General features: G+C 44.0%; 1 pseudogene; it reads left to right on the forward strand.

Annotated features, from left to right (window-relative positions):
• The first annotated feature begins 8,256 nt into the window (after positions 1–8,256).
• Positions 8,257–9,663, forward strand: LOC143389594 (ubiquitin carboxyl-terminal hydrolase 21 pseudogene; annotated as a pseudogene).
• The last annotated feature ends 12,621 nt before the right edge of the window (positions 9,664–22,284 follow it).

Consider the following 22,284-nt stretch of genomic DNA (forward strand, 5'->3'; position numbering starts at 1 on the left):
TATGATTACATTGGTTATATAATCATGTATGCATATAGGACACCCCTTCTGCATAAATTTTGAAACAGTCTCACTATATTGCTGAGGCTGCATTGAGCTTGCAATCCTCATGCCTAAGCCACCTGAATGCTGGGTTTACAAGTAAGACCACCATGCTTCAGCTTAGGGATCTTCATTTTATGAGAGACTCTATTGGCTTCAAATTTCAAAACTAATTTTCTTTTGGCATGAAAAGAGTTTCATTCTACAGCCTCCTGTCCCCAGTTGATTCTGATGGGCAATCAACATTATTTTTGTTCTTCATTCTTTCTTCTTCTGAATTACTTTAACTTCTTTATAAAAAATAACCTTTGAAGGGCTGCTGTTGTGGCTAAGTGGTCAAATGCTCACCTAGCATGGGTGAAGGATTGGATTCGATCCCCAGCACTACATAAAAATAAGTAAATAAAAGTAATGGTAATGTGTCCACCTACAACTTAAAACGATATTAAAAAGTAAACTGTGAAAAACATAAAATAAGGTTGACTATCGTAATCAGTCACAGATGTTGATGTGTGCCTGGGACATAAGGAATACAGAGGCCTAGGGAGGCCAGTGAATCCTGGGAACAGAAGTGGAGCTTCCAACCATCAAGGGCTCATGTTGACAGAAGACAGCACTGGCCTGCACGTCTGCCTGTCTTCTTACACACTGGTGGCTACTTCTCTATGTGACCTGAGAACTGAGGAGTTTCCACTAGGCAGATATTCTGTGGGTAGGCCTGAGAGGCCCTGGCCCTCTAGAAACAGCTGCACCTTGGTATGTTTCTGAGATCTCAGGTGCATCAAGACCCTTGAGGCCTCCAAAAGCTGAGAGATGCTATTGTGAATATTGACTTTCTTTCACACAAACAAAATCCTATTAAGAATCCCAACATAAAGGATGAAAAAAGAGACCTGGAAATCAGAATCTTATGTTCCAGTTCCCCAAACCCATATTGAAACAAAATTCTTGTGAAGCAGAATAAATTATGTAGGGGAAGGAACAAGGTTCCCAGAGGGTGCTGCCCAGGAGAAGGACTGGATAATGTGGAACCTGACAGAGTCTTGTGTATTTGTTCTTCTTTACCACTTGAGTTTAAGAAACAGTGATCCACACCTTTTCTAACCTAAATACAGTTCCCAAATGGGAAACTTTGCTTTAGATTTTTACATTTTATGGAGAGGTATTTATCCCTCTGAATGCCTCTTCATAGACTGTAACGCATGATAGAAAACAGATCTGTGGCTTGGTTCAGACATCTTCTAGTGTACTGAATTCTAGCCTGTGAGCTGGATCCTGTGAACACTTAGAGGTGGCAGTGCTTGCTGGATGCTCTCTGACACCATATCAGGTTGCTTTCAACCTCTCAATATTTGCCTTCCAATGTGTCTCCTCCATGTGGTCTAACAGAGCAACCAGGCAGTGTGAGTGGCTAGGGGAAACCTGCTATGGTGCAGGAAAGAGTGATCCACAGTGAGCAATCTTGCAGTGTGAGGGTTGTGTGGACACCCTTCTGGAGTGCAAAGATGACAGTGTGAGGGGTGTTTCTAAACCTTCTGGGGTGCAGAGAAGGATGATGCACAGTGAGCAAGAAGACAGTGTGTCTAGACCTACTGGGTCTAGACACATCCCACACACTGCCTGCTTGTGAGAAAGCAGTCAGTGTGAGGGGTGTGTCTAGACCTGTTGGGGTGCAGGAAAGACAGCCACAGTCAGCAATCAGATAGTGCGAGAGTTGTGTCTAAACCTGCTGAGGTGCAGGGAAGACTGATACTCAGTAGCAAGAAGGCAGTTTGAAGGTTGTGTGGACACCCTTCTGGGGTGCAAGGGTGTCAGGAAGTGTGAGGGGTGTGTCTAGAACTGCTGGGGTGCAGGGAAGGCTGATGCACAGTGAGCAAGCAGGCAGTGTGAAGGTGTGTCTAGACCTGCTGGGGTGCAGGGAAGACGGCCACAGTGAGCAAGCAGGCAGTGTGAGGGGTGTGTCTAGTCCTGCTGGGGTGCAGGGAACATTGAGCCACAGTGAGCAAGCAGGCAATATGAGGGGGGTGTCCAGACCTGATGGGGTGCAGGGAAGACAGCCACAGTGAGCAAGCAGGGTGTGTGGGATGTGTCTAGACCTGCTGGGGTACAGGGAACACTGAGCCACAGTTAGCAAGCAGGCAATTTGAGGGATGTGTCTAGATCTGCTGGGGTTCTGGGAAGACACCCACATTTACCAAGCAGGCAGTATGAGGGGTGTCTACTCCTGGTGAGGTGCAGGGAATACTGAGCCACAGTGAGCAAGCAGGCAATGTGAGGGGTGTTTCTAGACCTGCTAGTGTACAGGGAAGACAAGCACAGTGTGCAAGCAGACAGTGTGAGGGGTGTGTCTAGACCTGATGGGGTGCAGGGAAGACAGCCACAGTGAGCAAGCAGGCAATTTTAGGGATGTGTCTAGACCTGCTGGGGTTCAGGGAAGACAGCCACATTTACCAAGCAGGCAGTGTGAGGGGTGTCTACTCCTGGTGGGGTGCAGGGAATACTGAGCCACTGTGTGCAAGCAGGCAGTGTGACGGGTGTTTCTAGACCTGCTGGAGTACAGGGAAGACAAGCACAGTGTGCAGGCAGACAATGTGAGCGGTGTGTCTAGACCTGCTGGGGTGCTGGGAAGACAGCCACAGTGAGCAAGCGGGCAGTATGAGGGGTGTGTCTAGACCTGATAGGTGCAGGGAAGAAAGCCACAGTGAGCAACCAGGCATGTCTAGACCTGATAGGGTGCAGGAAGACTGACACTTAGAGAGCAAACTGGCAGTGTGAGGGGTTTCTAAACCTGTTGGGGTACAGAGAAGACAGCCACAGTGAGCAAGCAGGCAGTGTGAGCGGTGTGTCTAGACATTCTGAGGTGCAGGAAAGACAGCCACAGTGCACAAGCAGACAGTGTGGAGGTGTGTCTAGACCTTTTGGGGTGCAGGGAAGACAGCCCCAGTGACAAAGCAGAAAATGTGTGGGACATGTCTAGACCCGCTGGGGTGCAGGGAACACTGAGCCACAGTGAGAAAGCAGGCAATGTGAGGGGTGTGTCTAAACCTACTGAGGTGCAGGGAGGACTGAGCCACAGTGACCAAGAAGGCAGTGTGAGGGATGTGTCTAAACATACTGTGGTGATGGGAAGACAAGCAGGCAGTGTGAGGGTTGTGTCTAAACCTGCTGAGATGCAGGGAAGACTGACCCACAGTGACCAAGCAGGCAGTGTGTGGGATGTGTCTAGACTTGCTGTGGTGCAGGGAAAACAGCCACAGTGAGCAAGCAGGCAGTATGAGGGGTGTGTCTAGACCTCCTGGGGTGCTGCAAGGAAGACTGACCCTTAGTGAGCAAACAGGCAATGTTAGGGATGTGTCTAGACCTACTGGGGTTCAGGGAAGACAGTGACAGTGAGCAAGTATGCAGTGTGTAGGGTGTGTCTAGATCTGCTGGGGTGCATGGGACACTGAGCCACAGTGAGAAAGCAGGCAGTGTGAGGGGGTGTGTCTAGGTCTGCTTGGTTGCAGGGAAGACAGACGCAGTGAGCAAGCAGGCAGTTTGATGGGTGTGTCTAAACCTGCTGTGGTGCTGGGAACACTGAGCCACCATGATCAAGCAGGCAGTGTGACTGGGGTGTCGAGACCTGTTGGGGTGCATGGAAGGCAGCCACATTGAACAAGCAGGCAGTGTGTGGGGAGTGTCTAAACCTGCTGAGGTGCACAGAAGACTGATCCTCATTGACCAAGTAGGCAGTGTGAGGGTTGTGTCTAAACCTGCTGGGGTGCAGGGAAGACAGCCACAGTGATGAAGCAAGCAGTGTGAGGGGTCTTTATAGACCTGCTGGGGTGCAGAGAAGACTGTTATGAGCAAGCAGGCAGTATGAGGGGTGGGTCTAGAACTCATGGGGTGCAGAGAAGACAAACACAGTGACCAAGCAGTCATTGTGAGGTTTGTGTCTAGACTTGCTGGAGTGCAGGGAACACTGAGCCACAGCTACCAAGCAAGCAGTGTGAAGGGGGTGTCTAAACCTGCTGGGATTCAGGGAAGACAGCCACAGTGAGCAATCTGGCAGTGTGAGTGGTGTGTCTAGACCTGCTGGTTTGCAGGGAATACAGCCACAGTGAGCAAGTAGGCAGTATGAGATGAATGTGGACATCCTTTGGGGGTGCAGTGAAGACTGACCCTCTGTCAGCAAACAGGCAGTGTGAGGGGCATAGAGACACCTGCTGGGATGCAGAGTAGGCTGACCCAGCTTAACAAAGGTTCATGGGATGGTGAGGCAAACACTGGCTGAGTGTCCAGCTAGTGGATGCACTGGAGTGCAATTCAGGAGAAACATTCCACATGTTTTAAATCATGGGTTTGCAGTTGTATCCTAGGTTGAGAGAAAGTCACAGATGAGCAATACATGTCCCAGGTAGACTTCAGAGCTGCCAGGCCTCAGCCAGCTTCCTCCAGTCCAACGGGGTGAATGGGGCTTTGACAACCCCTGATTCCTTTTTGGAGTCAGTTCTGACCTTCCTTTCTTCCTCTTTCAGGAGTGACAGCTTCTCTCAAAACTCAAGGACTTCATTCCAAATGAGGAGTGACATGGCCAGCCAGAAGCTTTCCCAGGGCAGTGGGCACTGTGTTAGCTGGATCTGTGGTTATGTCCAAGACCTCTGTATCCAGTCCAAGCCTCAGAGGCATAGCCTGGACTTCAGATGTCTCAGTGGCAGTTTCTCCCAGTACCTGACCTCCAACAGCCAGACCACAGGCATTCTCACATGTCCTGAGAGACATAGGGAGGATTCATCCTGCTGCACAGCACTCAGAATGACACCACTCTCAGCCTTCCAGATCCTTAAGAAATTCATAATGGATGGACGCCACAGCACCATGGCAGCAGCTGCTTCAGGCAATAATGTCATGGCTACCCCATGCCAATCCCACAACACAAGCCAGGTAGAAACACCTCAGCAGAGCTGTCCTTCGCAGGACCCTGTGGTCAGGAAGAAGGATAGATCGTTGTCTTTTGCTGCCACCATACCCAGACACAGAGACTTCCCTGCAGTGGACAGCAGCTTCCTTCCACAAGGTCAGTGTCAACCCTAGCTAGGTCAGGGGAGTGGGAGGAAGGACAGGGTACTCACAGTTTGCTGGCCTTCAGCACCCAGGCCCCAGGCAGACTTTAATCCACCTGTGGTCACTGACATTTGGGATGCAGGCCTTCCATGCCACCCCAGCTGTTTCTAGGAGAAGTTCCTGCTCACTGAAGGAAATAGGCCCTCCTGGTTAACCACAGAGCAGTGTGTCACAGGCTTCATTGTGGCTCAAATCATAGCATTTCATTCACTTATAAATCAAACCAAAGACTCAAAAGAAAATCTACCTCAGCCCAGATTGCAGCCAAACCTAGAAGTACTCATACAACAACATGAGAAATTAAGGGTAATTTCTGAGACACTTACCTCTCTATGGTTAAGTCTGAATTTCTCTTTGAGGTCCTTCCTTCCACTGCCACTGGTTTTCCCTGTGTGCATTCCAGGTCTGTGCGCTCCTCATCTTCTTGATGCAGGAACAGTATCGGGTCCTCCCATTGGCAATCCGCCTGAGAACCTGCGAACCTGCACAGCCTTCTTTCTTCAAACCTGCTGCTTAGGAGAGTTGGGCAGGACAGAGCTTCATCTCCCCTTCATATGAGGCCTGAGATTAGGACACATATTTAGCATCCTCAGAGGCAGAGATAACTCATCTGGTTTGGAGCTCTGTGCTAATGCCCCTGGCCTGGAACTAAGGCAGAGGTTTTTGAAAACAAGCTCCTGCCCCACCCTCCCACCCCCGCCCCAGAATTCACCTCCAGCAGGGAAGATAAAACACACATATATAAACCTGTGCCCATGTTTTTAGTATGGCTTGTGGGGGCTGCACAGGCCTCAAACTGATGTTGCCCACTGTGCTGGTCAAGCTGGTTAAGCAGGATTGTAGAGTAAAAGGGGGAAGTGAATGAGAGAAGGCAGAAATCAAGAGGTCTCTGTAGATTTCAACTGGGGCAATCCCTGTATTTAGGAGGGACTTCCAAACTCTCAGTGCTGCGGCAGAATGTGTAAGAGGTGAATCATGTGCTAGAGGATCAGAGCCTGTGTCCTCTGGAGGACTAATAAGACCCAGAGTGACTGAAGGGCATACAGATGGTCCATGCAGAACCAGCTGGGGCCACGTTGGTCTGATTTCCTCTGTCACAGATACCTTCCCTGAGGCCTGCAAGCACTTTCTATGGGGCATGGAGACAGCAAGACCCTCTGCTGAGTCCAGGAGCCTTGGAGCTAGCATTCACCAGGTGAGTGGGTTTTGAATGTATCTGCAGACTGTTTGGACAGGTGTAAGTCCACACCCCAAGAGCTGTCAGTACATCCCCACTCCTGGGAGCTCCCTCAAAGGATCCTGTCTGGGCTCATACCTCAAGTCAGGGCCCTGGTCAGTGCACAGTCCCTATTCTGGAAGGACTGAGGCACTGGCACCTTGACTCATCTGATGGTCAGAGCAGGAAAGCCTGGGTGGTGCTACTCCCTGCAACAGCCTCATTCACAGAGTTTCAACTAGAATAGGAATGGTGCAGCAGAGGATGAGTCAGGTGGAAGGCTCAGATGTGTACCAAGGTGACAACAAGCCAATTGGTGGACTGAGTACTGTGAAATACCTGCTTGTATGGCCAGGGCTGAGAAGGCAGCTGAGTTGTTCACCTCCACTGCAGCTTGTGACCTGTGCTGAAAGCTTCTGGGCATGCACCATGGCCCAGAGCCCACATTTCAGGGACAGGACTGCCCACATGATAATTTCCCTGATCAGCTCTGGGAGGCTGGCAGGGCATGGTGAGGCCAGAGGCACATATATCCCATGCAGACTGCAGCCAGGGCTGTCCATGCCCAATGGACCTCAGGGCTGGGTGGACCTAGCCACTAGGAGCATTTTACAGGAGACTTACCCCAGATACTGGATTCAGGAAAGCTGAAAGAGACTTAGACAATTCCCCTATTCCCATTCCCACTTGTCTTCCTGCCTGGTCTCCATATGTTCCACAACACAGTGGTGGCTATATTGACTTGAATACAGATTTTAACCTCCTCCTTGTTTCTTCTGGTCAGTAAAGGCTGTTTCTTACACTGTCTTCTCTTCAGCCAGCAGGAGTGGATGTGGGTCATCTGAATCATGCTGCATCTGAAGATAACTACCTGCCCAGGAGCACAGAACCCTTCACACTGCAGGCCATGCAGAGAACAGGTGGGAATTCCCATAATGTCCGTAATCCCAGGAACCCAGAGAGCCCTCATTTTGGCTCTTATAGCTGCCCATATGAAGCGCTTCCATCACACAAAGGTCTTGTAAGCTATAGTGAGATCCCACCACCCTATGTTGAGTATAGCCTCAAGCTAGACTGGCAAGGTAAGTCCAGTCTTTCCCTGTCCCATATCTGGAAAATACTCAGGCTCTGTTGCTTTATTAGGTACCATATGGATCCTGGACTTGGGGTTTGGACATTGGGTAAATCACTGAACCTCAGTCGTGTTTCTTATCTGTGAAATAGGGAACATGCCTGCCCCTAGATTTGTGGAAGGAGAACCCCAGTACAGGAATTGGGGCACTGCAGTCAGATATGGCCACTGCATGAGCCAGGAGAAAGGGATCCAAGCCCCAGGTCTGCAGTTCCTTGTTCTGTAGGCCAAGGACTACTGACATGGGTCCAGGGGAGGAACAGGAGCAAGAGCACCAGCAGAAAGAGCCATGAGTTTGGCCAGCAGCCACTTAGTCCCAATGTGTGGAGCTCAAGCTGCAGGGCCTGTGGAGCCACCTTCCTCCAAAGTTGGTTAGCCAGCCTGCCCAGGAGGGTGGTGAATGGTATCAGTGACCAGTCCACTTCAGATGCAGCCTCTTGATTAGTTTTATAAAATTATAAGCCTGGGAAGAAAAAAAAACCTGTGGTTAAACCATGTGTCTCATTTTGGATCTGGACATGTGGGTACCATAGAAAGTAAGAAAAAACATATTTGGTGAGAGACAGTGAAGTGGTTTGGACCAAAAAAGATGGCAGTGGTCCTTGCAGAAGGAGTTATCTGGGCAACATCTCTTGCCATAGCTGTTGTCTGGCTGGCAGGGGTTTGTGTGAAGTAAGGCAGGGGTGAACCTGAGCTAGAGCCTGGCCCTGTTTGGCCTTCACACCACCTCATGGTGGGACAGGTCCAGCCTGTGGTTTCCACAATGCCCCTGGATTCTAAGCACTGCATGAGCAGGACCTTAAAACCCCTGTCAATGTCCAATCCCACATGAGATCTAAGCTACAATTTGTACCGTGGGCCTGCAGAAAGGATCACGGGAACTCAGCCCCTAAACCAAACTCTATGTTATGTCAATTTCCTCCCCTGCCAGGTCCCACTGATGAATGGCTCAAGTAACTGGAACTTGGATCAGGACAGACCTTGGGGCCTCATCCCCTTCAGGCAGATCATAGGGTTCCCCTGCCTGGCTCACCACCCCCAACTGTGTTTCTGCCCATCCCATTCTGGACCAACTTAGCCCATTCCACATCTGCTCATCATACACTACTTCTGGGCTCTGGTCATGTTGGCCTCCAAAATCTAGGAAATACATGCTTTTTGAATGCTGTGCTACAGTGCTTGAGCAGCACTCGGCCTCTTGGAGACTTCTGTCTACGAAGAGACTTCCATCAAGAGGTGCCCGTAATGGGCCAGGACCAAGAACTTACTGAAGCCTTTGCAGATGTTATTGGTGCCCTCTGGCACCCTAACTCCTATGAAGCTGTGGATACTACTGAATTCCAAGCTGTCTTCCAGAAATACATTCCCTTCTTCTCTGGAAACAACCAGCAGGATGCCCAAGAGTTCCTGAGACTCCTCATGGAAAGACTACACCTTGAACTCAACAGACAAGGTTGCCGGGCTCCACCAATCTTGGCCAATGATCCAGCTCCTTCTCCACCTCTCAGAGGAGAGACTCTGCTCAAAGAACCTGAGTTAAGTGATGATGATTGAGGCAACCTAATGTGGAAGCATTACCTGGAAAGAGAGGATAGCAAGATTGTGGACCTGTTTGTGGGCCAGTTGAAAAGTTGTTGCATGTGCCAGGCCTGTGGGTATCGCTCCATGACCTTTGAGGGTTTTTTTTGATCTGTCCCTGCCCATCCCCAAGGAAGGGTTTTCTGGGGAGAAGGTCTCTCTGTGGGATTGTTTCAACCTTTTCACCAAGGAAGAAGAGATAGAGTTGGAGAATGCCCCATTGTGTGACCGATGTTGCCAGAAAACACAAAGTACCAAAAAGTTGACAATACAAAGATTCCCCTCAATCCTCATTCTCCATCTGAACCAATTCTCCACCTCCCAAGGCACCATCACAAAAATTTCAGTAGATGTAGACTTCCCACTGCAGCAAATGAGCCTAGGGGACTTTACCAGTGACAAAACTGTGAGCCCTGTTTATGAGCTTTATGCCCTTTGCAACCACTCAGGCAGTGTCCACTCTGGCCACTACACAGCCCTGTGCCAAAGCCAGACTGGTTGGCATGTCTATGATGACTCTTGTGTCTCCCCTATAAGTGAAAATCAAGTGGCATCCAGTGAGGGCTATGTGGTGTTCTACCAACTAATGTAGGGGCCCTCCCAGTACTTAGGACAGCCCCTGTAAGCCCTGCCATCTGTGAAACCCTTAAAACACCCTTAAGTCCAAGGGTCCCCATTGACCTGAGCTATCTCTTTTTCTGTATTTTTATTTGGGGAGCAAGGTGAAGTGGATATAGTTCCCATTTTTAATTTTTTTTTACTAAAAGTACCTTTCCATCTGGAGGCTCCCTTTTCATTCAGCCCTGTGTACAGAGCTTTCCAGACTTCTGCCCATGTACAGCCCCTATAAACTCTGAAACTTAACTTTTTGTGAATAAATTAAGAAAAAAACATATTTGGAAACCCAAAGAACAATGTGAGGCCATGCCTCTGTTTCCCCATGTGAGGCTGGAGTGGCCATGAAGGCCTCCATGAACATATTGTGTGTCTGCCTTTGTGTGCTGTTGCTATTACTGGTCACTGATTTCCTGCTCATGTTCTAGCAAATCCAACTGACCTGGATTTCTGTGACAGCATCCCCAGCCAGCCATTCTCCCAGTCACCCAGGGTCATGAGAGCATCCATGTTTGGAGGGTTGGTGGGGAGTGACATGGTGGGGCTGTGGCTTACCTGAAGGTCAGGAAGGCTGGACATGAACCACAGCTGCTGTTGGCTGAAACACCTCCTGAGGCTGGGTAACCTGGTCTGTGAAAGGGACAGTTATGTCCCAGATCAGATCTTGATCTGGGATGGATGTTGTCCTTCCACAACAGCTGCACTAAGGTCTTCATTTCTTCTCAGGACATGTGCCCCCCCTCCACACACACACACACACACAGAGGATCACCAGTCTGCACCCAAGAGACAGAAAGGGAATGCTCATCCTTGCTGTGAGCCCCGTAGGGCCCAGTCCCCTGTGGTTCTGCTCACTGGCCTTAGCCCAGGCTCCCCATCCACTTTGGGGTAGAGTCTGGCTGCAAGTCCTTTCTGAGCACAGAGCACCATCATAAGCTGTGGAGATCTTTATTCTAGGATGCAAATGATTACTCAGAAAGGTATTTATCCTTTTCAGTGTTCTTAGAGAAAGGCTGGCTGGGGATTCTGACACACAAATCCAGGTCAAAGAGAATGGGGTAATGCTAACATTAATGAGATTTATTTCTTACCCTGAGTGGAAGAACTTTGTGCACTCTATTTAAGGTACAATAAATCATAACTTTTTCCTCCATAATAGGTGAATCAGGGTACAATTACTAAACCTGTGTGAGTGCTGGACACTTTGATCTCTCATCATTCTGATTTTTTCCCAAATTATTTATACATATCTACTGATCAAATTCAAAATTGAGGGAGACCCCCAACATGGTTCCAGTATGTCTCTATGCATAAGTTCCCACACTTCTTAACCTATGTGCTGCAAATTTTAGTCATTTTCTTCCTCTGCAATCTAAGCCCCAGATCCTCAATCTGAGAGTCAGCCTGGTCCCTCAATGTTCATTGTACAAATTGATGGCCTGGGAACTTTGAATGAACTGAGTAGATCATAAGGCTTCCTTCTTTTCTGTACCATGTCTTAGGAATTAATCTTTTGTTTCCTGCTACCCATTGACTTGAAAATTATTGTTTCCTCTATCTCTCCATACTCCCATTTTAAGTGACAAGATAAATCTAGTTTGTTACCCTATATTGGACATAATTTGAAGATAGGGTTAGTTTTTCACTGTCTTCATTGAAGATGGATTCAAGATTGTCAATTTTATAGACATCTTTTATAAGGGAACAATATAAAAAATTATCATATTTAACACATATGACTGATGACTGAGATTATGTACAAATTATTTGACATAGACATGCTTCCATCTCTCTTGGGTAAAACTTCATGTGTGATACAAGAACGTAAATACTTCAGAGTAACATAAACTATGTATTTTTCATTATTGCATCCCACACATGATTTTCCAAAGCACATTGATCATATTCGGTGCCAAAGACTGTGTCAATTCCTCAAGTTTCTTTTCATACATGTCATGCATTATAAAATTCTTCCAAACACTTTGAATAAAAAATCAATAACAATATATTCAAACATTTAAAATTAGCTGTCTTTTTTCATAGGTATTTTAAAAGTAACAGTTTGAAATTTTAGCAAAAGTGAGGTGCTATGTAACTCAGTGAGATGCTGTCTGAAAAGAAAATATAAAATAGGACTGGGGATGTGGCTCAGTGATTGAGTGCCCTTGAGTTCAAACCCTTTGTATCCCCCCAAAATGTAAAATGCTGTTTTAATATAAGTGGACTCTCCTAGTTCCAAAGCTTCTAAAATATTCAGGAGAGAATTTGTTATCTAAATACTAAGTGATTTTCTATAATAAACCTTATTTACTTTTAAAATATTTATTGAATTTCCTAAATAAATATTGCTCAACATTAATATAAAGTTAAAAAATGTACAATCAAACAAATGTTGATGATTTTAGTATTATATTTTCCTTGGATCAATATTTTAAACACGCAGTCCTTTCAACATTGTGTTAATGTATTTTCTCTCAATATTTTTATGTATATTATGAATGTATGATTTTTTTTTCTTTCAAAATTAGCCTGTTGTACAGTGGGATGATAGTATCAACTTCCTCATCATATGATTAGGAGTAAAAATTGAGAGAATTCCTGCCAGGCTACCAAAAAATGATAGTGATGGTGATGATGTTATCATTGTGGTTATTTTGATAACAATTGTGTATTATATTTGTGTGTGTGTGTGTGTGTGTGTGTGTATGTGTGTGTGTGTTACTAGGGCCATGAATATGCTAGGTGAGTACTATATTACTGGGCTAAGTCCCCAGTCTTTTTTTTTTTTACGTATTTTGAGATGGCCTTGCTAAGTTGCCTAGACTGGCCTCAAACTTGTTATCTTCTTGCCTCAACCTCCTGCAGAGGTGGCATTATAGACCTGCACCATCATGCCTGTTTGGTATTACAGCTTTTAAAAGTTTTCATTTACTATCATGAACACTAAGTCAGAGATCTATATGACCTTGAAAATATGATTTTGGGTTATTATGTCATATCCCATATTATATACTATAATTGAATCTTTTATTTTTTTTCAAGTTAAAAGCGTAAAAGGAATGTTGGGTTTTTCCATCCTCAGATGATTTGTAAATCAGAATAAAACATTGACATTTTTAAGGAACACAATGATCCTTTACTGAACTACATGCTCTTGTCTCCACACTGTCCTCCAGTTATAGAATACATGATTTCTATAATTTATTCTGAACTTTATTTGAAACTGCTAAGAACTATAAGTGCTTTAAGTGATTAGCCACAAACTGTGAAATGTTTTTAATTTTAAAAGAGCAAGGATCATTCCTTAATAGAAGTTATAATGAATAATGATTTAAACTATAAGGAAAATTTGCTTGTTGTCAGCCATCCTAGAATTCCCCTGCTCTCCCTAACTTTTTTAACTCTGAAAAAGTCATGTTAAAGAGAACTTTTAGTTTTTTAAATTGTTAGGATTTTATGTAAATATCAATAACTATTCTAAGCCTGAAATTTTTCATGACCAAACAAGAAATACATGAAAAGTAGAAAAGTCTGAATAAGGTTCATTACTGCATTAATTTAGAAAGTATGTGGAAGACAGGAAAAATGTTGGTATTAAATAATTAAAACTGAATATTGCTTTTCTTTCCTACAGAGGGACACAGTCTTGTGCCACCCTCTTCTCACAGCTGATTCCTTTGTTGGGTTTTCCAAGGGCCTGTGCATCTTTCCAGCTGGCAGGATTCTGCGAAGGGACCTCTCCATTGCAGGACTCAGGTCCTGCAGTACTCAGGTCCTCTAGTGCCCCTAGCCAGGTGAGTCTCCCAGGACCCTGCCGACTGCTGGTATCCAGGTGGGAAAGGAACGGGGTCAGGGGAGGCAACCCTCCAAATCCTCTACCCTCCTCAGTGTGCTTCCACTCCTGGTCTAGCATGCCTGTCTGGAGCTGGAATGGAGGGCCAAGTGAGGGGATGGGGCCTCCTTCAGAGGGGGCAGGGGGCGGAAGGGGCGAGGTGAGCAGGAGTTGAAGGGCTGGGACCTTGGAGCGGGTGGTGTCTCTGGGCGGGGCAGAAGCTTGTCTGCAGGAAGCAGTGCTTGCGCTGAGGCCTGTGCTGGCGGACCCACCCACCAACAGACACGTGAAGAGAGACCTTAGGACCCGGTCAGGCTCTGGCTGAGTGGCAGGAGTCCCTGTGGAAGGGACAGCAAGGAGGTTTCTGGAGCCAGACCCAGGGAGGTGGGGAGACTAGCAGCGGGCTCGAGGTGCATCCAGGCTGAGCCACTTCTCCTGGTTGGAGAGCTGCGCTTTCCATGGAGTACCTGGTAGAACATAAAAACTGTGTAACTGTAGGTTTGGCTGCAGCTGAGGCTTGATGAAGTCTGTTGCATCTTTTCCTAGAGGCTGGTCTTCTGCATACCCATGGACATTTAAATTTCTTTTTGTTTTAATTAGCTATACATGACAATAGAATGCATTTATGCACTTTGATATATCCCATGGATATTTTTGCAACAAGACTGGCATTAAATTGGGCCTAGATCACATTCAGCCAAAAAAGGTCCTGGATTGCTGTTTATAATTCCATGTGGAAATAGTCTAGGAGATTTAGTGTGGCTCCATGTCTTCCGTGTACACATTATTCTTCTGTGGCTCTTGTACACCAATGGTATTGTGAAATTAACCTTCATTTGCAATTTATTTATTATTTAGATACTGAAAGCCTTGCTAAGAGAATTATTTTGTAATTAACAGAGAATCCCAACCAATCACAGCAGAGAGGTTTGTACTGACCAAATGAGGCAAACACCATTTGCAACCTGCAAAACTGACTTTGTATAGTAGATGGGGTAGAGAGAGAAGATGTGAGAGGAGGGGAGCGGGGATAGTAGAGGATAGGAAAGGTAGCAGAATACAACAGTTACTATTATGGTATTATGTAAAAATGTGGATGTGTAACCGATGTGATTCTGAAATCTTTGTATTGTTTTGAATAACCAATAAAAAATAAAAAATAAAAAAAAAAAAAAACAAGTTGAGCTCTTCCTGCAGTTTGCATCTCTTTTATGTCTGGAAGTGCTGACTGATTCTGTGCCCCCTTTGTACTATTCTGCTCTTTTTTTATTAAAGACTGCTTGAATAAACTTTTTTATCTTGTGGAAGATTTACCATTTACCAGTGAAATTAGGATCTAATCTAAAAGTTTATTAATTTAAATATAATTGTATCTTTGATGTTTGAAATAAATTTGCATGCTTAAGAAATATATTAATATTTGATTGACATAAAGCAAGAAGGGAAAAGTAGATCTGAAATAGTTAAGCTACAGAAAATAATGTTGAAACTTAGTCTTTAGCTTTCAAGACCCTATTACTGACTTTGCCAAGTTTTATTCCTAATGTCATGCTGGTCGCATTCACATTGCATGATTTATCATTTTACATGTTTTTGTGCTTGGGATTGGACCCAGGGCTGTATGCATGCTAAGTAAAGTAACAATGAGCTATACTTCAGCTCCTAATATTAATTTTTAAAAGATTCTGTTCATTTCAGCTATTATTGTTTTATACATCAGTGGTAGTTTCCAGTATCTTATGTTGTCCACAGTGCTTAGCAAGCTGATAATATCACTGGGCTCTGAGCCATTGTTGCTGTTGTAAACAAATTGAAAAACAAAAATGAGAATTCATTCTAATTCAAAACCTACAGGGGTATGGGGTGGAGCCAAAGTCTTAATTAACAACCTTATGACTCCCTGTAGGGAGGGGGTCAATTCCTGGGACAGAAAAACCCTGGAGGCAGGGCAGGTTCTTGGTAAGATGGAGGGCTCTCTGGCGGGCAGCAGAGCACCTCACACATGCCTTGGTCTGCTGCCTGCGTTCAGTAGGGCCGTGGTACCTCATCTGCCCCCATTCCAGCTGCCTCCACCACTTCCCGTGGCCCTTGTCTATCCCCATGTGCTTTTGTTCTGCCTGGACACCAGACACTCCAGAGGCAGGTGCTCTCACTTCTTGGGGATCACTAGGGCAGAAGGGGAACTGCCTCCCTGGGGCGAGAGAGCAGAAAACATTCTGGCATCTCTTCCAAGGTTTTTTTTTTTCTACATGGTTCCCTGTCTTCTACCAGAACTCAGTACCACATGGGCTCAGCCTCTTCCCCACAGACCAGTGGGCTCCACTCATGCCCTCTGGATGTGTGAGTATCTGGGCTCCACTTTGTGCTTTGAAAATTGACTCTTTAGTCTTTTGAAGGCCTTCTAAAAGATCAGGGGTAGAAAAAATGCCTTGTGGCTTGTTCCAGGGAGGCTGGATAAATGCTAGCTGGGAATATTTTGGCTCCAGCCTCACAAAGATGCCTCTTACTGACACATTGTATTAAAAGGGTTTGCCAGTAGAATTGCTTGCACTTCCCATCTCTAGAAGATTGGCAAGACCAAGCAGACATTTATACTAGAGCAAAGAAGTCTTCTCTGAAACATCTATCTATGCAAGCTCTAAGGTCAAGGAGAAGATAGTTCAGGCCAATAAGAGGCCTTACAGTGTCAGGTGACAATTGTGGTTCTTTGTCTTTCTTCTTTGCAGAAACAAATCCATCCTCAGCCTTTCACCCTTTTGGACATCAATGAGCAATGGGAACAGTAAGTCTGGTTGGGTTAAAGGGTTTTAATAGGGATACCTCAGAGCAATCTTCATGGAATAAACTAGATTACTAGTCTGGTGTGAAACATTTCCCTGGAGACTCTTGTTACCTCCAGGAAGCCATGTCACATCACATGTGTGGATGTCTGGTAGTGAGGGGGGACATTAAAGTCTTCAATCATTGAAGAACAAAAATGTCTCACAAGCTTGTTAAAGAACAACTGAGAACTGTAAAACACTTTTCAAAAGCAGTGAGAATACTTAATACAAAATTTCATCTACACTGTGTTCTCATCACTGATTTAACTCTCATCTTCTAGAAATGTGATGCCATCCAGTTGGTATAGGCATTTCTTCTTGTCCTACAGAACCACAGAGCTCAGCCAGAAGCTGAAGTCAGAGAAGGCTGCAGCCCTGCAAGCTGAGAAAATCTAAGGGTTTTACATCACCATTGGTTCAGAAAGCTTGGAGAGGAGGAGAAGACTGTCAAAGCCAGTAAGAGCCCTGCTTGTGGGTTGTTGCTAGGGGACTTAGGCCACCCAGTTTGGTCCCCATCCTTGGTGCTAGTGGGGATCCAGCTGGTTCTAAAAAGTGCCTGCACGAACCAGCACCTGTCAGAGACAGTTCACTGCTGCTGTTCCTTAATGGTACTGATCACTCATGGTTATGTTCAAGACAAAATGAGAACTATAAAAGCACTTTAATAAAGGATTTAAAATGCAGAATAAAAAATTATATTCTGCACCATTGGGAAGGCCAGTGGGATAGTGGATTTTTTGGGTGGAAAACCCTCCTAGGTTCTCCACTAGTGGGAGTCCTGGAAAGACCAAACCTTTTAATGGGAGAGATTTAAAAGCCATAACAGATCTGATGAGCCTTTTAGCTGTGGCAAATAACTAGGGATGCAGGGGTAAACCCCCAAAAGCAGGTGGGTCCATGTAGCATATTGTCTGCCCTTCAGAAGTACCCAGAAGCTGCATTTTTACAAATCTTGATTGGGTGGAAAGAAGACCACATTTTCAGAAGTGCTGTTGGAAACACTATAGAACGCTTTTATCAGACCTGTCTTCTGTGTGGACCTGGGGGCTTTCTCAGGAGTACTGATCTCCACCCTCATTATGGAATGTGCACACTGGTTTTCCCTTCTCCAGTTTTCTCTTCTCCTGACTTAAAGTCTCCCTGAGCTTTCACAGCAGTAGCCATGACTCTCCAGAGCAATGGTTATGTCTCCTGGGCATGGTGTTACCATTTTTTTTTTTGCTTACATAAAATACAGTTTCCTAATTTTTTTCACCTTCTTGGATTCTTTAATACAATTTTTGATTTCAAAAGAAAGGCAGGATTCATTATAAAGTATACATTATATGATTCAGAAGTATATGAGGCAGCAGGATGAGAAGTTCAAGGCTAGCTTTTTAACATAGTGGGACCATGTTTCAAAATTTTAAAAAGGCTGTAGCTCAGTTTTAGAGCACTTGTGTGGCAACCTTCATAACAGGGGAGGAGGAGTTTAATTGAATTTAGAAAGTTGGGAAATTGCTTTGAAAAGAAAAAGAAAAAAAATTCACCCATACTATCTCCATCTATAATTAAGCAAATTATTATTTTACTTATTTTTCTCAGACTGCTTTGAAATATGTTTGAGATCACACTGAAAAAAAAATCTATATGTGTGTGTGTGTGTGTGTGTGTGTGTGTGTATGTGTATATATATATATATATATATATATATATATATATATATATATATATATATATATATATATATATATATCACTTTAACTTCTTAATTTATAAATGGAAAACAAGTACACTTTGAACTAGAAAAAGCATATACAAGGAACCTGGAAGATTTATTTTTCTCCTCTTCTGCTTCCTTTTGTTCATTGCATGTGTCTATTCCTGGGTCCCCTGTAAAACTTCCTCTCTTCTGTATAGGCTCAAATGAATGTTCACTATTGAGAGCATGAGTACAAACTTATGCATTAAACAGAAATGGTCAAATTTGTTAATGACTGCCTAAGGAAATTTTTACTTTACTTTTTCATGCTGGGGATTGAACCCAGAGGTGCTGAGCCACTGAGTCACATCCCCAGCCAATTTTTATATTTTCTTTTGAGAAAGGGTGTCACAAAGTTGCTGAGGCTGGTGATGAACTTGCAATCTTCTGCCTCAGCCACTCGATCTGCTGGAATTACAGGAATGTGCCAATGTGCTTGGCTTGGCTATGCAATTTTTTAAAGTTCTGATAATGGAATTTTAAATATACTTTTTGAAAGAGGCCACATTGAGGAAAATATATTGAAGTATGTGTGGGCAACATGACAGGATTTCAGGATTTTCTTCAAAACAATGCATAAAGGGGAAAACTAATTGAGACAGAGATGAAATAAAATTGGCTACAAGGTGATAATGGACTGAGCTGGGTGGTTCAGTATTCCTCCCCTCTACTTATGAGTTTCTTTAAAATATTCCATCAGTATAGAAACAAATAGACATGGAGACAAGTGTCAGGGGGAAAAGAAGATTATGTATTCCTCTCAGTAACATTCTTTTTAGCAAATTAGTAATCATTTTCTTTCTATCTGAGATTGAATCTATAAAATCAACAACTATTTTGTTGCATGTATCATGGTTCAGCGACTTCTCCATTGAAAGCCATTTGAATTCCAGGTATCTTTCCCTATAGACCCAGGGCTGACTGCCTGACTACCATGGCTTTTTCTTTTCTTATGTCTGCTATGGAGGGTGGGCAGTTGAGGGAAGCTCAGATGGAAGCCCCAGGCCTAGAGAATGCTAGGCAAATGTCTCAAGACTGAACTTTGCCACAGTCTGGCTGGGCAAATAACCAGGCGGTGACAAGCAACTTAGTTCAGGTAGTGGGAACCGCTTTATGGCCGGGCAGCAGAGGTATATATACCCATCTGATTACACAGAGCTTGTCTCAATTAGCATCATTTAGATACAGTAGTCAGCCAATAAGGAATCTCCACCATCTTACTGGCTCCGTGGTGTTGGCTCACAAACCACTCCTCCTGGCAAACTGCCAGGGGCCATCTTGACTTGTTTGTGGCCCTAAACAGAACTTTATACCCAGCATCCACTGCCCCTACTTGCAAGTGACTTTCAGGGCTATGGTATGATGTCCTTTGTGAAGGGAGCCCACCAGTGTTGTGCAATGTTTGTGATAGTAGGTAGCAGGGAAGTGAGCCAGTTTTTTCTTTCTGGGGCCATGATGTTTCATGTCACAGGGGAGCAGAGACCCTCAGGATATGGACATAGAGCTTCCATGTTCCTGACAGACATGGCTAATAGATTGCAGTTTTTTTCCATATTGGAAATCAGCCTCTTCTTCCAGCAGCCCCAGGCTGTCAGTAGCAAGAGTTGTTTGTTTTTTTCTTATTAAAATTTTATTTTTATTTTTATTTTTTTTACATTTGAATCAGATGGGATATAATTTCTCATTTTTCTGAGTATACAGATTGCAGAATCACATTGGTCATGCAGTCATATATATACACTCAGCAATAACAATGTCTATTCTGTCCTTCCTTACCCCCTACCCCTCTCCTTCCCTCCCATCACTTCTCTCTACCCAATATAATGTGACACACTTCTTTTGTTTTTTCCTCACATCATCATACATGTGTTCTGTATAATGATGAGGGTCTCCTTCCATCTTCCATGCAATTCCACTTCTGGTTCCCTTTCCCCTCCCACCTCTCTTTCCTATCTAGAGGTAATCTTCATCTCTTGTTCGTCCTCCCTACCCCACTTTGAGTCCCCCCGCTTATATCAGAGAAGACATTTGGCATTTGTTTTTTAGGGATTGGCTAACTTCGCATAGCATCATCTGCTCTAATGCCATCCATTTCCCTGCAAATGCCATGATCTTGTTATTTTTTAGTGCTGAATAATATTCCATTGTGTATAAATGCCACATTTTTTATCCATTCATCCATTGAAAGGGCATCTAGGTTGGTTCCACAGTCTAGCTATTGTGAATTATGCTTCTAAAAACATTGATGTGGCTGTGTCTCTGTAGCATGCTCTTTTTAGGTCTTTTGGGAATGGACTGAGAAGAGGAATAGCTATGTCAAATGGTGGTTCCATTCCCAGCTTTCCAAGGAATCTCCATACTGCTTTTCAAATTGGCTACATCAATTTGCAGTGCCATCAGCAATGTATGAGTGTACCTTTTTCCCTACTTCCTTGCCAGCACTTTGTTGAGGGTCATGATAAAGTCAAGATGGCACCTGGCACTTTGCCAGGAGGAGTGGTTTGAGAAGTAAAGCCAGAAAACCATTAAGATGATGGAGATTCCTTAATGACTGACTGCTGATGTTAATTAAGTTAAGCTGTATGTAATTATTAAGATGATGATGATTCCTTAATGACAAATTGCTGTATCTAGATGATGATAATTGAAACAAACTATGTATAATGAGTTAGGTATAAATACCTCTGCTGTCCTACCAAAAACGGCTCCCACGGTTTCAACCTTCACAAGTTGCTTGTCACTCACCCCCCCGGGTATTTGCCCAGCCAGACTGTGGCAGCACTTGTTGTTGTTTGACTTCATAATGGCTGCCATTCTTACTGGAGTGAGATGGTATCTTAGAGTAGTTTTAATTTGCGTTTCTCTGATTGCTAGAGATGGTGAGCATTTTTTCATGTATTTGTTGATTGATTGTATATCCTCTTCTAAGAAATGTCTGTTCAGGTTCTTGGCCCATTTGTTGATTGAGCTGTTTTTTTTTTGTTGTTGTTGTTGCTGTTTAACTTTTTGAGTTCTTTGTATACCCTAGAGATTAGAGCTCTATCTAATGTGTGAGGGGTAAAAATTTGTTTCCAGGATGTAGGCTCCCTATTCACCTCATATAACATTTCTCTTGCTGAGAAAAAACTTCTCAGTTTGAATTCATCCCATTTGTTGATTCTTGTTTTAATTCTTGTGCTATAGGTGTCTTATTAAGGAACTTGTGGCTTAAACCCATGTGATGGAGATTAGGGCCAACTTTTTCTTCTATTCCTAAATCCTTGATCCATTTTGAGTTAACTTTTGTGCATAGTGAGAGATAGGGATTCAATTTCTTTTTGAGCATATGGATTTCCAATTCTCCCAGCACCATTTCTTGAAGATGCTATCCTTTCTCCAGTGCATGCTTTTAGCAGCTTTAACTAGTTTTAATTTTGTGGGTTGGTCCCTGTGTCCTCTATTCTGTACCATTGGTCTACCAGCCTGTTTTGGTGCCAGTCCCCTCCTGTTTTTGTTACTATTGCTCTGTAGTATAGTTTAAGACCTGGTATAGTGATACCATCTATTTCACTCTTGCTGCTTAGAATTGCTTTAGCTATTCTGGGTCTCTTATTTTCCCAGATGAATTTCATAATTGCTTTTTCTATTTCTGTGAAGAATGCCATTGGGATTTTGTTCGGAATCACATTGAATATGTAAAGTGCTTTTGGTAATATGAACATTTTAATAATATTAATTCTGCCTATCCATGAGCAAGGTATATATTTCCATCTTCTAAGGTCTATTTCTCTCTTTAAAGTTCTGTAGTTTTCATTGTATAGATCTTTCACCTCTTTTGTTAAGTTGATTCCCAAGTATCTAATTTTTTTTGAGGATATTGTGAATGAGATAGTTTTCCTCATTTCCATTTCAGAGGATTTGTAACTGATATACAGGTATGCCTTTGATTTATGCGTGTTGATTTTATATCCTGGCATTTTGCTGAATTCATTTACTAGTTCTAGAAGTTTCTTGGTAGAACCTTTTCAGTCTGCTACGTATAGGATCATATCATCAGCAAATAGTGCAATTTAAGTTCTTCTTTTCCTATAGTTATACCTTTAATTTCTTTAATCTGTCTAATTGCTCTGGTTAGTGCTTCCAGAACTATGTTAACTAGAAATGGTGAGAGAGGGCATCCCTTTCTTGCTCCATATTTTAGAGGGAATGCCTTCAATTTTTCTC

The sequence above is a fragment of the Callospermophilus lateralis genome, unplaced genomic scaffold, assembly GCF_048772815.1.
Source record: "Callospermophilus lateralis isolate mCalLat2 unplaced genomic scaffold, mCalLat2.hap1 Scaffold_63, whole genome shotgun sequence".
NCBI lineage: Eukaryota > Metazoa > Chordata > Mammalia > Rodentia > Sciuridae > Callospermophilus > Callospermophilus lateralis.